Below are 11,764 nucleotides of genomic sequence, written 5' to 3' on the forward strand. Positions count from 1 at the left end.
TAACACATATGTTGTGGTGTCCATCTGTGTCAGTGGTGAGTCCTGCTGTTACTTCCTCTTTTGAAAGCTGCCCAACCCAAAGACAAACAAGCAGACAGTGAAGCTGTTCACTAAGTTTTCAGTGTTTCAAAATGTCTGCAAGGATTCTCGCTGCACCAGATTCAAGCTTGAATGTGAGATATACCGGAAGAGTTCAAGACAACAGAGGAGCGGGAGAGGAGAATCAGCTGGAGATCTCAGAGGATGAAAAGCATCACGCTGATCCTGGGTCACAAAAAGCAAGTAAGTCTGAAATGATGTTGTAAGAAGGACGTTAATGTACATTTTTGTGTGGCTATATAAAAATGTATAATTCATTAATCAGTTACCATTAACTATGGGTCATTATCAGGTATCTTGTTTTTGTAATCTGGTGCCACAATAGTCAATTTTCTTACTGACAGAATGACAACGAGTAACTAGAGAATCCAGTTTCTGAAGAAACTGCAGAGTGAATGTGGGCTGTTGAAAGCTGACGCTAAACTGGATAGCTGGCTTAAAAATTACCAACAACATTTGAAAGTATGGAAATTCTGATGCTATTCTTTTCTAGTTGGCACTAACGTTGCTGAACCTGTTTCTCTGATAACTTGAGATCCAGACGTCCCGTGACTAAAATCCTCAATCTGTTAGTGAAACAGACAGACAGTCTGGACAATGACAGCAGAACTAGCCTGTGTGCATGAACATCCCCACAAAGATATCAAAAACTGTTTATTTGTGTGTCAACAGTGAAAATTGTTGGCATGACGCCGAGTTAAAGAGAAGATTTTAAGAAGATTTTCCAAGGCTGCTTCACTCTATTGATGATGTCATCCACTTACGTTTTTACATCAAACTGTGGGAGGAGATACAAGTTTTTGTTTGTAGAAGAACACAGGCTGTGAATGCTGACTCAGCCTGTCAGGCCGTAACCAGGGTTTAGAAATTAGTGAGGTCCAGACTTTGTTTCTTTTAATAGAGCTTATTTACAGAAATTCACACCAAAATCACACAAACTAATGATCTATAATGAAAAACACAGGCCTACAAAGGGACCTGTTGGGAAAAAATACTTTTATTAAAGCTGAATTTGTTCTTTTCCTCTGTGTGTGTGTGTGTGTGTGTGTGTGTGTGTGTGTGTGTGTGTGTGTGTGTGTGTGTGTGTGTGTGTGTGTGTGTTGTGTTTGTGTGTGTGTGTTTGTGTGTGTGTGTGTGTGTGTATAAATAAGAGATACAGACAGACACTGTAGTGAACAACGGTGTGGATTTGTGCATTTTATATTGAATAAATTTGGAGCTACTCCAAATTCTTCTCTCCTCCCCAGAGAAGAAGGGGAGGGGTCAAAGTTGCTTTCTCTAAGTGCTATCCCGACCATAAAACTGGCACCTTTTTGATTCCGAAGCTGATATCGCGGGGCCTGACTGTTAAACTGACAAAGGGACACGAACCAGCGAGTAGCATCTCCCTGAACAGCCTATCAAAACTGCCCCCCCCCACATGTTTCCGTGGCAACTGACCTTGCTCTTTGTTTTATTACCACATCAAAAGAAAACCCCTGTCTCACCCAAGTGTGACATGATCCAGGTAGCCAAACTTTGGATGACTGGAGTCTCCAAAGACTCAAAGCATTTCATTAAGTTTAATTAAATCCTCTATTTGAGTAGTTATGTTAACTGTTGTTGCTATCTGTTGTTGATATTAGTGCTGAAAAGAAAGAAACTTTTGCAGTGTTTTTGTTTTCAGCAAGACACTCCTTCATCTAATGTGATCAATGCTTGTTCATAATACTTTCCTACAAAATTCCTTTAGAAATGATGATAAAGAAATGTTTTACTATACTCTTAATCGCCAGCTTGAATTTAAGGATGAATCAACAATAACCTGACTTTGTGGAATGTCCTGGGTTTCTAAGGAGAGACGATCTTGGATTAATCCAAGCTTTCCTCATGTAACCTGAGCTCCCCCAAGTGGACGAAATAAGTATTACATGCCCTCGTCGGAAATGCCGTTAAATGTATAAATATCCTGACCAATAATGTCACAATTGTTTCCTGTTACCAAATACTTAGAACAGTACAACCGTTTGACCATCGAGGTTCGATTGTGGTAAATATTTGATTGTAAATGTGCAAATACTACTATCGTAGTTTGTTGTGCTTGTTGCTGTGTGTTTGTTATTGTATGGTCTTGGAGTTTTGTTGTGTTTGAGGTATTCATGTTCTGCAGAACAGGAACCTGCTGAAAATCAGTTCTATACTGAGTCAGGACCGATTGCTCTTAATCTTTTCCTGTTTAAATAAATAAATAAATAAATAAAAAAAATAGATTTTCTTTTCTTTTAGACATTAAGTTTAGAGAGGCAGTCCCTCGGGAAACCACGCCCCAGGCAACAAAAGAGCGACACGTGACGTCGTTCGATCTCTTCTCTCTTCCACTCTTCTCTGCTCTCTCTCTCGGCTCTCTGGACGCTTCGGCACGCGTCCGGCCTTTTGTTCGCTTCAAGCTACACACCTGAAGTGCCGCGACATCGATCTGCCTTCAGTTTGTTTTATTTTCTTTATTTCTTTTGTTTTGTTAAAGTTATCAGTTTGTTAAGTTACACTGGACTAATTCAGGAACGACCGAGTTCCATTTTAAGCCTTTTTCGTCGAGCCAACTTCACCGAGGTCAGACCAAGCCACGTGGTCTCGCCAGTGACAATGAAGGAAACCTGCAAACAGCCGAACTGCCAGACAGAGGAGGCGTTTTCAATCAGACACGGAAAACCCCGGAGAATCCCTAGAAAAAAGCCAGGATCGGCAGCTAGCGTGGGACCCGTGCAGCAGGCCAAAAGCAGGCTGTCGACAAACAGTAAGACTTAACACACGTTCTGTGGACAGAGATTTCCTTTTAACTCCTAAACTCATAGCGTTAGTTTACTTTCATTAGCTCTTCTATGCCGTATGAGTCAAATGCTTCCCACAATCGAACCTCCAGGCTCATTGTTCAGCAATTGTTTATTTTCCTTGTATTCAACCATCCTTTTATTACATTAGTTAGAGAATAAATTCACTGTAATATAATCAAGAGCTGTGTGTGTTGCCTATTTCTACGTCCCTGCCAAGAGAATTGACCCTTTAGATATGAGACTGACTGACTGATTTAAGATAATTGAGCGATTATTAACTAACTGATCACTAGTAATAATTGTATAATTATTCAAAACTACCTAGAGATCCGGAGACTCTAGGATTATAACAACTCCGGTGGTGCCCTTAACGAGGAAATTCTGATTTTATGAATTTTAATTCATAATTGGGTATCAATTCTCATAAATTTATTAAAATGCATAACTAAATCTAGGTTTGCTACAACACGCTATGATCAGGTCGTGCAAACAGGGAAATCTTGCTATACTAATCTTCACAACATGTATCAGGCTAAATGTATCTGACAGCCTACAACTGGCATCACAGGACTTTGTTGGAATGACATGTGCAGACTGCATAATGGCCACTATTGTTACTATATGACAACATAAAAAACAGCAGGTTGGTGCTGAATTCAGAGGATGCTCTGGTTGATATTACAGCCTCATTATTTGACGTCAGCAGCTGGTTGCACTGTTTTGTCAAGAGTATAGGAGCTGAATTCATGTGATGCATGGATCGGCTCTGACTATAATGTAATAATCATGTGCATAAACCATCCACATGCCCTCAACCAAAGACCTATTTTCTTTCTTTCTCTAATTAGCTTTCCAGGTGTTTTCTTTATTATTTATGAGTGTTTTCTTTAACTATTTACTTTAATGATTAGAGAGGCTGCTGTCAGTCATTTAAACGTTTTCATTCGCACTGTAATGTCACAGCAATAATAATTTAAGCAGCAAAATAAAAAACCTTGTAGTTAAAAACTTGACAGGTGCAGACAGAGAAAACTCTGCAGAGGAAACAGAATTCAACTTTAACAACCAGCTTCTAAAAGGTTCAGACTTTCTGATGGAGATCAGGATTGATCAGGAGGACGGCTGCTTTACTCAGATTTACTGTCTGAACCTGGACTGTGTGAGAGACCTTCTGTAGAAGAACTAAAAACATTAGTTAACATTAGATTCTGACCGATCCTGTTGGCGTGTTGGGAGATTTGATTATGAAGTCATGCTGCTGCGGCTCGTGCGTAAATGCGCACAGCGTCTCTCCTGAAGGGGAGAGAACAGCGGGGCTCTCAGTTAGTGCGCGCACGCCGTTTTAATGTGCTTCTGATCAGAGAAACAGTTTGTCAAGTTGAAATAAGGGTTTTGACAGTGTAATCTGCTGCGTCCTCATGGTCCTGAAGCCTTCATTTAAGTTGATCGTGTTATCAATAGTTGTTATTAGATTTTTTTTATTGATAGGTTATAGCCTACATATAATTACAGAGGTCTGCACCTCGGTTACCTCATAGCTGGTTACGGTAATGCAGCCAATGTGCCACTATGAAACTCCACAGTTCACAGCGGCCACTTCAAACTTCAAACAAGAATAATTTAAATGTTCTCTCTGTATTTTGTCTCTGTAGGACCTCAGACTCCAAAGAATCGTGTCAGAAGAAGGTGTTTTACTGCAGCGACTCTGGGAGTGATGTATCTTCTGATATTGGCTGGAGTCTTCATACGCTGTGAGGAATTATGTTTTAAATCCAAAGTCTCATAACTTGAATCCCTCTCTGTGTTTTGTAAAGTTAAAAACCTTTTATTCTCTGTTAGATAACATAACAGCTGCATGAACATGTATTTTATAAACACTTCATGTGACTTTCTGCTGTAGTTTTGTCCAAGAGACTTTTTAGGTAAAAACACTAAAGCTAATCAACACAGGTTCATACACCTGTTGATCTGTGCAGAAGAGGAAGACAAACAGAATTTATATAGTTAGGTGAGCACTGCCCTAAAGATGTTTGTTCTCATCTGAGTATCACATATAAGCTCTCTGGACTATCATCATTTCTTGCATTGTAGCTCAGTTTGTGTAGTTCCAGCAGACACTGATAATAAACTGAAAGAAACCAACAACTGCAACAAGAAGAGGACAGAAGGGACTGAGTCAACTTTTAAAGAAATATAGAGGCAGATCATGCTCTATATGCCGCTTCATAGGCATGAATTGTTTGGAAATGCAGAATGATTTGGTTTTGTTGGTGTGTTTCTATTGTTGTTGTGCTTCTCACCAGATATTTCAGTCACTTTGGAAAAAGACCAGCTGCAGACCAGATACGACAAACTGTACAACAACTACAGCGAGCTGCAGGGACAAATTTCAGGTAAGAAAGGTTTTTAAAACCTTCAAGAAGCTCTTGAAATCTTACACTTTCGTGTAACATCTCTAACATGCACTTCCTGTGCTCTTTTTCTTCTATCCCCTACAATGATCTTGTATTGATTGCACTTTTTGTAACTCTTACTTCCTTCCCTAGATATTTACCCCATTAATGTGATATGTACTGTGAGCTCTTACTAGCATTTATTGCTGCTCTTACTAGTATGTATAGTCAGTTGTAGATCTGTAGTTGATGCTCTGTTGATGCTTGTATGTTGTTCCTCAAATGTAAGTCGCTTTGGATAAAAGCGTCTGCCAAATGAGTAAATGTAAATGTAAAAAAAGAGCAAATACCAAAATACACAGGATCTAACTTCACACTGCTAATTGAGCATAAATATTTTGAAATTGTCTTACTCTTTTATCTCTTGTTGTTTTTTCTCATGACACAGCAGTCAACATCAGTCAGTTGCAGAGCAGTTACGAGACACTGAGGAAAAATCACAGCCAGTTACAGGATGAAGTAAAGCAGCTGAAGGACAAACCTGATGGTGAGAAAAGTTTAAAAACTAATAGTGAACACCAGCATCACACCAGTTCACTTGATATAACTTGAATTTGCCATTGATTTTCATTTTAATTCTTTTATCCTGTTGAACTGTTTTCTCTGTTTATTTCTGTTAGAAATGAGACAAAACCTGAGTGTATTTATAGAGTAAACAACAAGTGGCAGGCAAGAAAGATATTTAAGAAGAAAGTCAAACAACAAGTTTTATCAATTTAACAATGAATGACATGAAATCCATCTTTTAACACTCATTTGACATGAAGAGAAGTGGTGTCCTGAAGGATGGAAGAGATTTGGATGCAGCTTACTTTAAATCCAATGAGGAGAAAACTTGGTCTGACAGCAGAAGAGACTGTCAAAGGAAAGGAGCAGATCTGGTGATCATAAACAACGAAGAGGAACAGGTGAGTGTGTTTGTTACTGAGTGTGTGATCTTAGATGTAGCTGCCAGTGATCTGTTACTTCTGTTTTTGACCTGCAGCCAGTCGGCTTCCTATGACGATGCATAAGGGCCATTGTAGGTGGAAATAAAAAACATTACGGAGCGAAGATAAAAAAAACACTTGAATATTCTCTGAGACTAAGGTTATAAATTTGAAAGAGAACTTCAAAAACAATGTTTCAGTAGAGTTTTGCATTATAACCATCTAAAAACTGAGGAGCAAACTGGCTCTGTTTGGGTCTGTGAGCTTTATCGGAGGTGCTGAAGTTCACATTTGTGGTGAGATTTCTGCCTGAAAGTGTTTCCAGGTAGTTTTAGTTTCCACCTCCTTGTCTCATCCTAACATACAGTCCCAAACGTGGTTCTGTGTCTGTCAGACGGTCTGAAGGGGAAACTACCACAGCAGCAGAGCAATAACGCAGGCTAATCCCCCACACAGAAAAGGAAACATCCACCTGTCATCTTGCCACTCGTTGTGATTCACTGTAACTTACAATGCTGTATTCAAACCAGTTTTGAATTAAGAATTAGGAACAGAGAAATGATTTTGTCTCTTGTCAAATCCTAGAAATGTGTCATTGAGTTGAACAAGGGTGGAGACTCCTGGATTGGTCTTAGGGCCACAGAAAGATTTATACAAACAGGACGGGAATGGAAACGGAAATGGGAATGGAAATGGGTGGACAGCTCGCCGCTGACAAAATGTGAGACGTTTTAAAAGTTTTGTGTCATTATATTAAATTAATAAACTGAATTACATGCTAAACAAGTTTTTAAAAAAATTATTATTATGTATTACCGATAATAAAAATATATGAAGTGAAATCCAACAACTTGCTTCAAATAATCAGAAATTCGAAAATAACATTTTATTTCTCCTACAGGTTCGGGGCAGCCGGATTTTCACACCAGCCCTGGGACCAGTACGCTGCAGCATGCTGCGATCAACAAGGAAAATGGACACATAGCAGATATGATGATAAAAGAACTGGATCTGTGAGAAAGAGATTTCCTGTATTCCTTCATGACAGAGGGGTGTGTAGTGACGGGGTCAACTTTTTCAAATCAGACCAACTCACATTTTACATTTCTTCATTCTGTGTTTCATCCTGAACAACCTGGATTACATAGATATTGTTTGTTTGTTTGATACAGTCTGGTTAGAAGTCATCCACACAGCAACATGTGCACTTACCCTCTCTGCAGAGAGGGATGTTACAATAGCTGGAGACGTCATTTACATAACGACAGGGGAAAAATGTATAATTTCTGTCGGTTACTTCCACACTGATGTAGCTACACTTGGGCAGAGTAAAGATTATGAATGTGTTTTGGAGTGAAGAATGCATCAGATGGTAAATCAGATTTCAGTATCTCTTGAATGCTTGGTTGCATTTACGCTTTGGGTTTTGTTGGTAATTCAAATCAATCTAATTCACACAAGATGGGTGGTGATGGCGCAGCGGATTTGGTTGCCTTTGGTGTGAGAGACCCGGGTTCAAATCCACTGCAAGACACCAATGTGTCCTTGAGCAAGACACTTAAATGTAAATGTAAGATGCCTGAACTGGCCAAGTATAAGCAGTAGCGTAAGACATTAACAACGGTGCCCAATGCAGGATGTTATGATGGCCGCTGGGCTGCACAGTTACGAACCTCACACGCACAGATATTTACTTTTAACGTGTATTTTAGTGTTTTCTTGATCTTATCATGTATTTGTTTTTATGTGTTTTATTGCCTTTGCACTTGTTAAAGCACTTTGTAACTTGTTTTTGAAAGGTGCTCTATAAATAAAGATTATTACTATAGTTATAGAGGCAATTAAGCAGCTAGTTCACAAGGATTTCAGTCAGTAAACCGGGTGGTGTATCGGTCAGGACACAGGAATGAAGAGGAGGAGATGTGATTTCTTCTTTTAACTGTATTGAGCTCCTGCAGTGCTCATCAGAATATTCCAATATCCATCATTCTCATTATAGTCTGATAAAAAACAAATAAGTCACCATTAGGTACTGTCATTTAAAGGATATTACTCTTTGGAAAGATATAAGGAGCTTCATGTATCTAGGGTGGTGATGGCACAATGGATGAGACACATGCCTTTGGTGTGAGAGACCCGGGTTCAATTCCCCACTTTGACACATCCACCATTGTGTCCCTGAGCAAGACACTTAACCCCTAGTTTCTCCAGAGGCGTGCGACCTCTGACATGTATAGCAATTGTAAGTCGCTTTGGATAAAAGCGTCAGCTAAATGAATAAATGTAAATCTAACTAACCAGTTTGAGACTATATTAAAAGGGGTTCACATATGGAGCAAGTAATGGCGACACCCTCTGGCCAGCCAAGGCTACTTCACAATAGCGTCTCCACATGGTCTCATGAACACGATATTAACTCTTCATAACTCAATGTTATAAACTAACAACACAGTAGCTACACACTTTTTCTAACCACAGAAGAAGACTCTTAAAGCGTACCACTTGATCTTACTGTCACCATAATGGTAAGAGGTAAACTGGGAGTCTGCTGATTAATGATGAGTCCAGATGCATTTTGACCATGCAACTATCAAAGTCCAGCTCGTGACCTGGCGGGCCCCCCCCGTCACAGGTCCCAGTGCGGGTGCATTGCCTGCACTCTCTATACCTACACCTCTGGGTAAGTGTTTTAGTTGCATAATGTTGACCAAATCTACAAAAACTACAACGCAATTGCCGTACATGGTTACTGTAGAAATAAATATGGTAAACCTTCTAAATTGTTGTCACTGACTGTGATCTAGTGTTATGAAGAACTGTTTAATATCAACATTATCTTAAGCGCAGTCAGTTGAGAAACTACCTACACGCTCTCGTTCTGCATGCAAGAAAATAAAGAACAGAGAGTGGACAGACTGGTCAACCTCTACAAAGGTGTGGACACTTTCTGGATGGAGTTACGTAAATATTAAACACTGTAGAATCAAAACTAAATTTTATTATTTCTATCATACTGCATGTGTACTTTATATTCCTTTGTGCTGCTATATCGACTGAAATATCCCCTACGGAGGATTAATAAAGTTATATAATATAAAAAGAACTGAATGTGTGTATTCAAATTAGAGGCTCAGCTAGAAATTTTATTTGTACATAAGTGGTATAATATTGATACTGATAATATTTGTTTGTCCTCAAGCCTGTATAAGATTTAACTGTAGCCTTAAAACTGTGACGTACATTATCTTCTCTCACAGGCTGCTTCAAATACATCCTGTAACCTTAGACAAACTAACAAAATGGACCAAATGTTCTCATAATGCAGCAAAACAAAAAAAATGAAAGACAAATGCGTACTGTGGTGACGGCTATGGCCATCAATTAGAAAACAAAAAATCAAGTAATAAAATGCTCGCAGTTCACAAACAGCTGGTATTTTTTAGGAAAAACATATTTCCTGCTTGTGATGCTGTCAAATCTAAAAGTGTTTTACAGTTGTGGTTTGACTTACGTGTATTAATGAAGACCTTTTACCATCTTTAATTGATGTAACAGTATTAGTAAATGATGGCAACATAGTGCACTGCTGGCAAAGTTAGTTTGCTCTGAGCTCAAGTAGTAATGTTCAGTTTCGTGGCATGCAATAAAAACATAATGCTTCATTATGTAAAGTCTTTATACACCACTGAAAACACAGTTATGTAAATTATATTGCATTTCTGTCAATAGATCATTCTAACTATTACACATGGGACTTTCTGGTATTATTTATTCAGTATTACTGTTCACCATAACAAATCTTTTAATTATGGAAATATTGTATATTTCTTTGTATTTTCTTTGTATTTTATATTTTTCCATACTTCTTTCTATTTCTAACTTTCTATTATCATTTATATTCCTTTTGCCTTGATGTGCAATGTGTGCAACACAAGAATTCCCCCTCTGGGATCAATAAAGTATTTCTGATTGATTAATGTTTGTTGTCCCTGACAAAGAAGTACTTCCTGGTATTGATACATGGTACCAAACCGTGGAGCATTTCTTTCCATCACAGATGTTCTAAACATGCAATCGGTGAAAAGAAAGGATTGTAAGGTCAAATGGAAATGGGTGGACGGATAAACACCAATATATAACACCAATAAATTCAGATTTTTTAAAAACATGATATGTCAGGGTTAATGTTTAAAGCTGCTAATTCAATGAAACTGAAAGATAAAACTAAATAACTCATTTTCTATCAAGTCAATCATGTTTTCAGATATGATGTTTTCTATAAATAAGCACTATGTGAGTCTGACGTGTTCATACAATGATAATCACTAAACAATTTAACCCATGGCTTTAACTCGACACCAATGCAAGATTACATCTGTGTAGCTGTTGAGGTGAAAATTATTTAGTTTGTTTTAAATTTGTACCATTTTCTCCCAAATCCCTGTACGTAATCTACATCTGAAGAACTGAATTTGAAATGATTTGCTCCACTGCACTCTGAACTTGAATCATGGTTTGTTTTAAGAAGTCAAACGCTGCTGATTTGGGCTCTTCGTAGCTCAGTTTAAAGAATCTGCAGTCTACTGCTCCACCACATGAGGGCACCAACATGTTCATATCAATCCTCCTCTGTACTGCTCTCTTTACTAAAAGCTGAACACTGTGAAATATTGTTTTCCCCTTGATTTTGGAATAATAAAGAAAAATGATTTCACTTTCTGAAGCTCTTCTTCTGTGGAGTACATATCAAGACAAACTGAATATGAAGTTTCAGTCCACAATACAATTTTCTGAGCACAAGAACTGCATATATAATCTTACATCAATAATTTCAATGCGTTTTGTGGCTTTTCCCTATAACAATATAGTGCTCGTTCTATTCTACAGGGTCTGGCGGATAGCAGTGAATGTAAAGCCCGAGGACAGGCCCGGGTCCACAGCATAACAATCTGCATGGAACATGGACAATAACACAGGATCCAATCAATGAGAAACAGATCTATTCAGAGTTTCATGGTGACCTTGGAGGCCAACATGTATGTATTTTATCAACTGTCATAGGTTTAGGATTGGCATTTTAACTTTATTAAACTTTACAACTTGGATGAAAAATGGTTTCAGTCTAGATAATGACTGTGACATTTCCTGTTTAGGGTAAACTGTTAATCTGCTGTGTGTGTGTGTGTGTGTGTGTGTGTGTGTGTGTGTGTGTGTGTGTGTGTGAGTGTGAGAGAGAGAGAGAGTGGGTTAGCAATGTTGGCCATGGTGTGAAAAAATGTGGGTTGCTCTTTTAAAACATGTGTATTGTTGTATCTCTAACATCATTTTAAAATGATTATTTGAAGTTAGAAAAACCACCAAACTGGATCCAGAAGAGTCAAATTAATAAAAAGTGAGTGTGTTTCTTTGCTGCTACTTCCTCATTTTTCTCTACTGAAACCAGACAGAAGCCGGGTCATGCAACACGGACAGC

At 38.4% G+C, this 11,764-nt stretch overlaps 2 protein-coding genes and 1 pseudogene across 5 annotated transcripts in view; all 3 read left to right on the forward strand.

The window, feature by feature from the left end:
- LOC119906777 (collagen alpha-1(XIV) chain-like) overlaps positions 1-11,764 on the forward strand; it is a 516,646-nt gene that overhangs the window by 419,142 nt on the left and 85,740 nt on the right. The gene's annotated exons all lie outside the window — the stretch shown is intronic.
- LOC119906782 (C-type lectin domain family 6 member A-like) overlaps positions 1-11,764 on the forward strand; it is a 39,755-nt gene that overhangs the window by 6,463 nt on the left and 21,528 nt on the right. The gene's annotated exons all lie outside the window — the stretch shown is intronic.
- The window catches only part of LOC119906786, a 17,778-nt pseudogene continuing 6,080 nt past the window's right edge, over positions 67-11,764 (forward strand).

This window comes from Micropterus salmoides, unplaced genomic scaffold (genome assembly GCF_014851395.1).
Source record: "Micropterus salmoides isolate LMB-PRFRI ecotype aquatic unplaced genomic scaffold, ASM1485139v1 Ms_hic_scaffold_17, whole genome shotgun sequence".
Taxonomy (NCBI): Eukaryota; Metazoa; Chordata; class Actinopteri; order Centrarchiformes; family Centrarchidae; genus Micropterus; species Micropterus salmoides.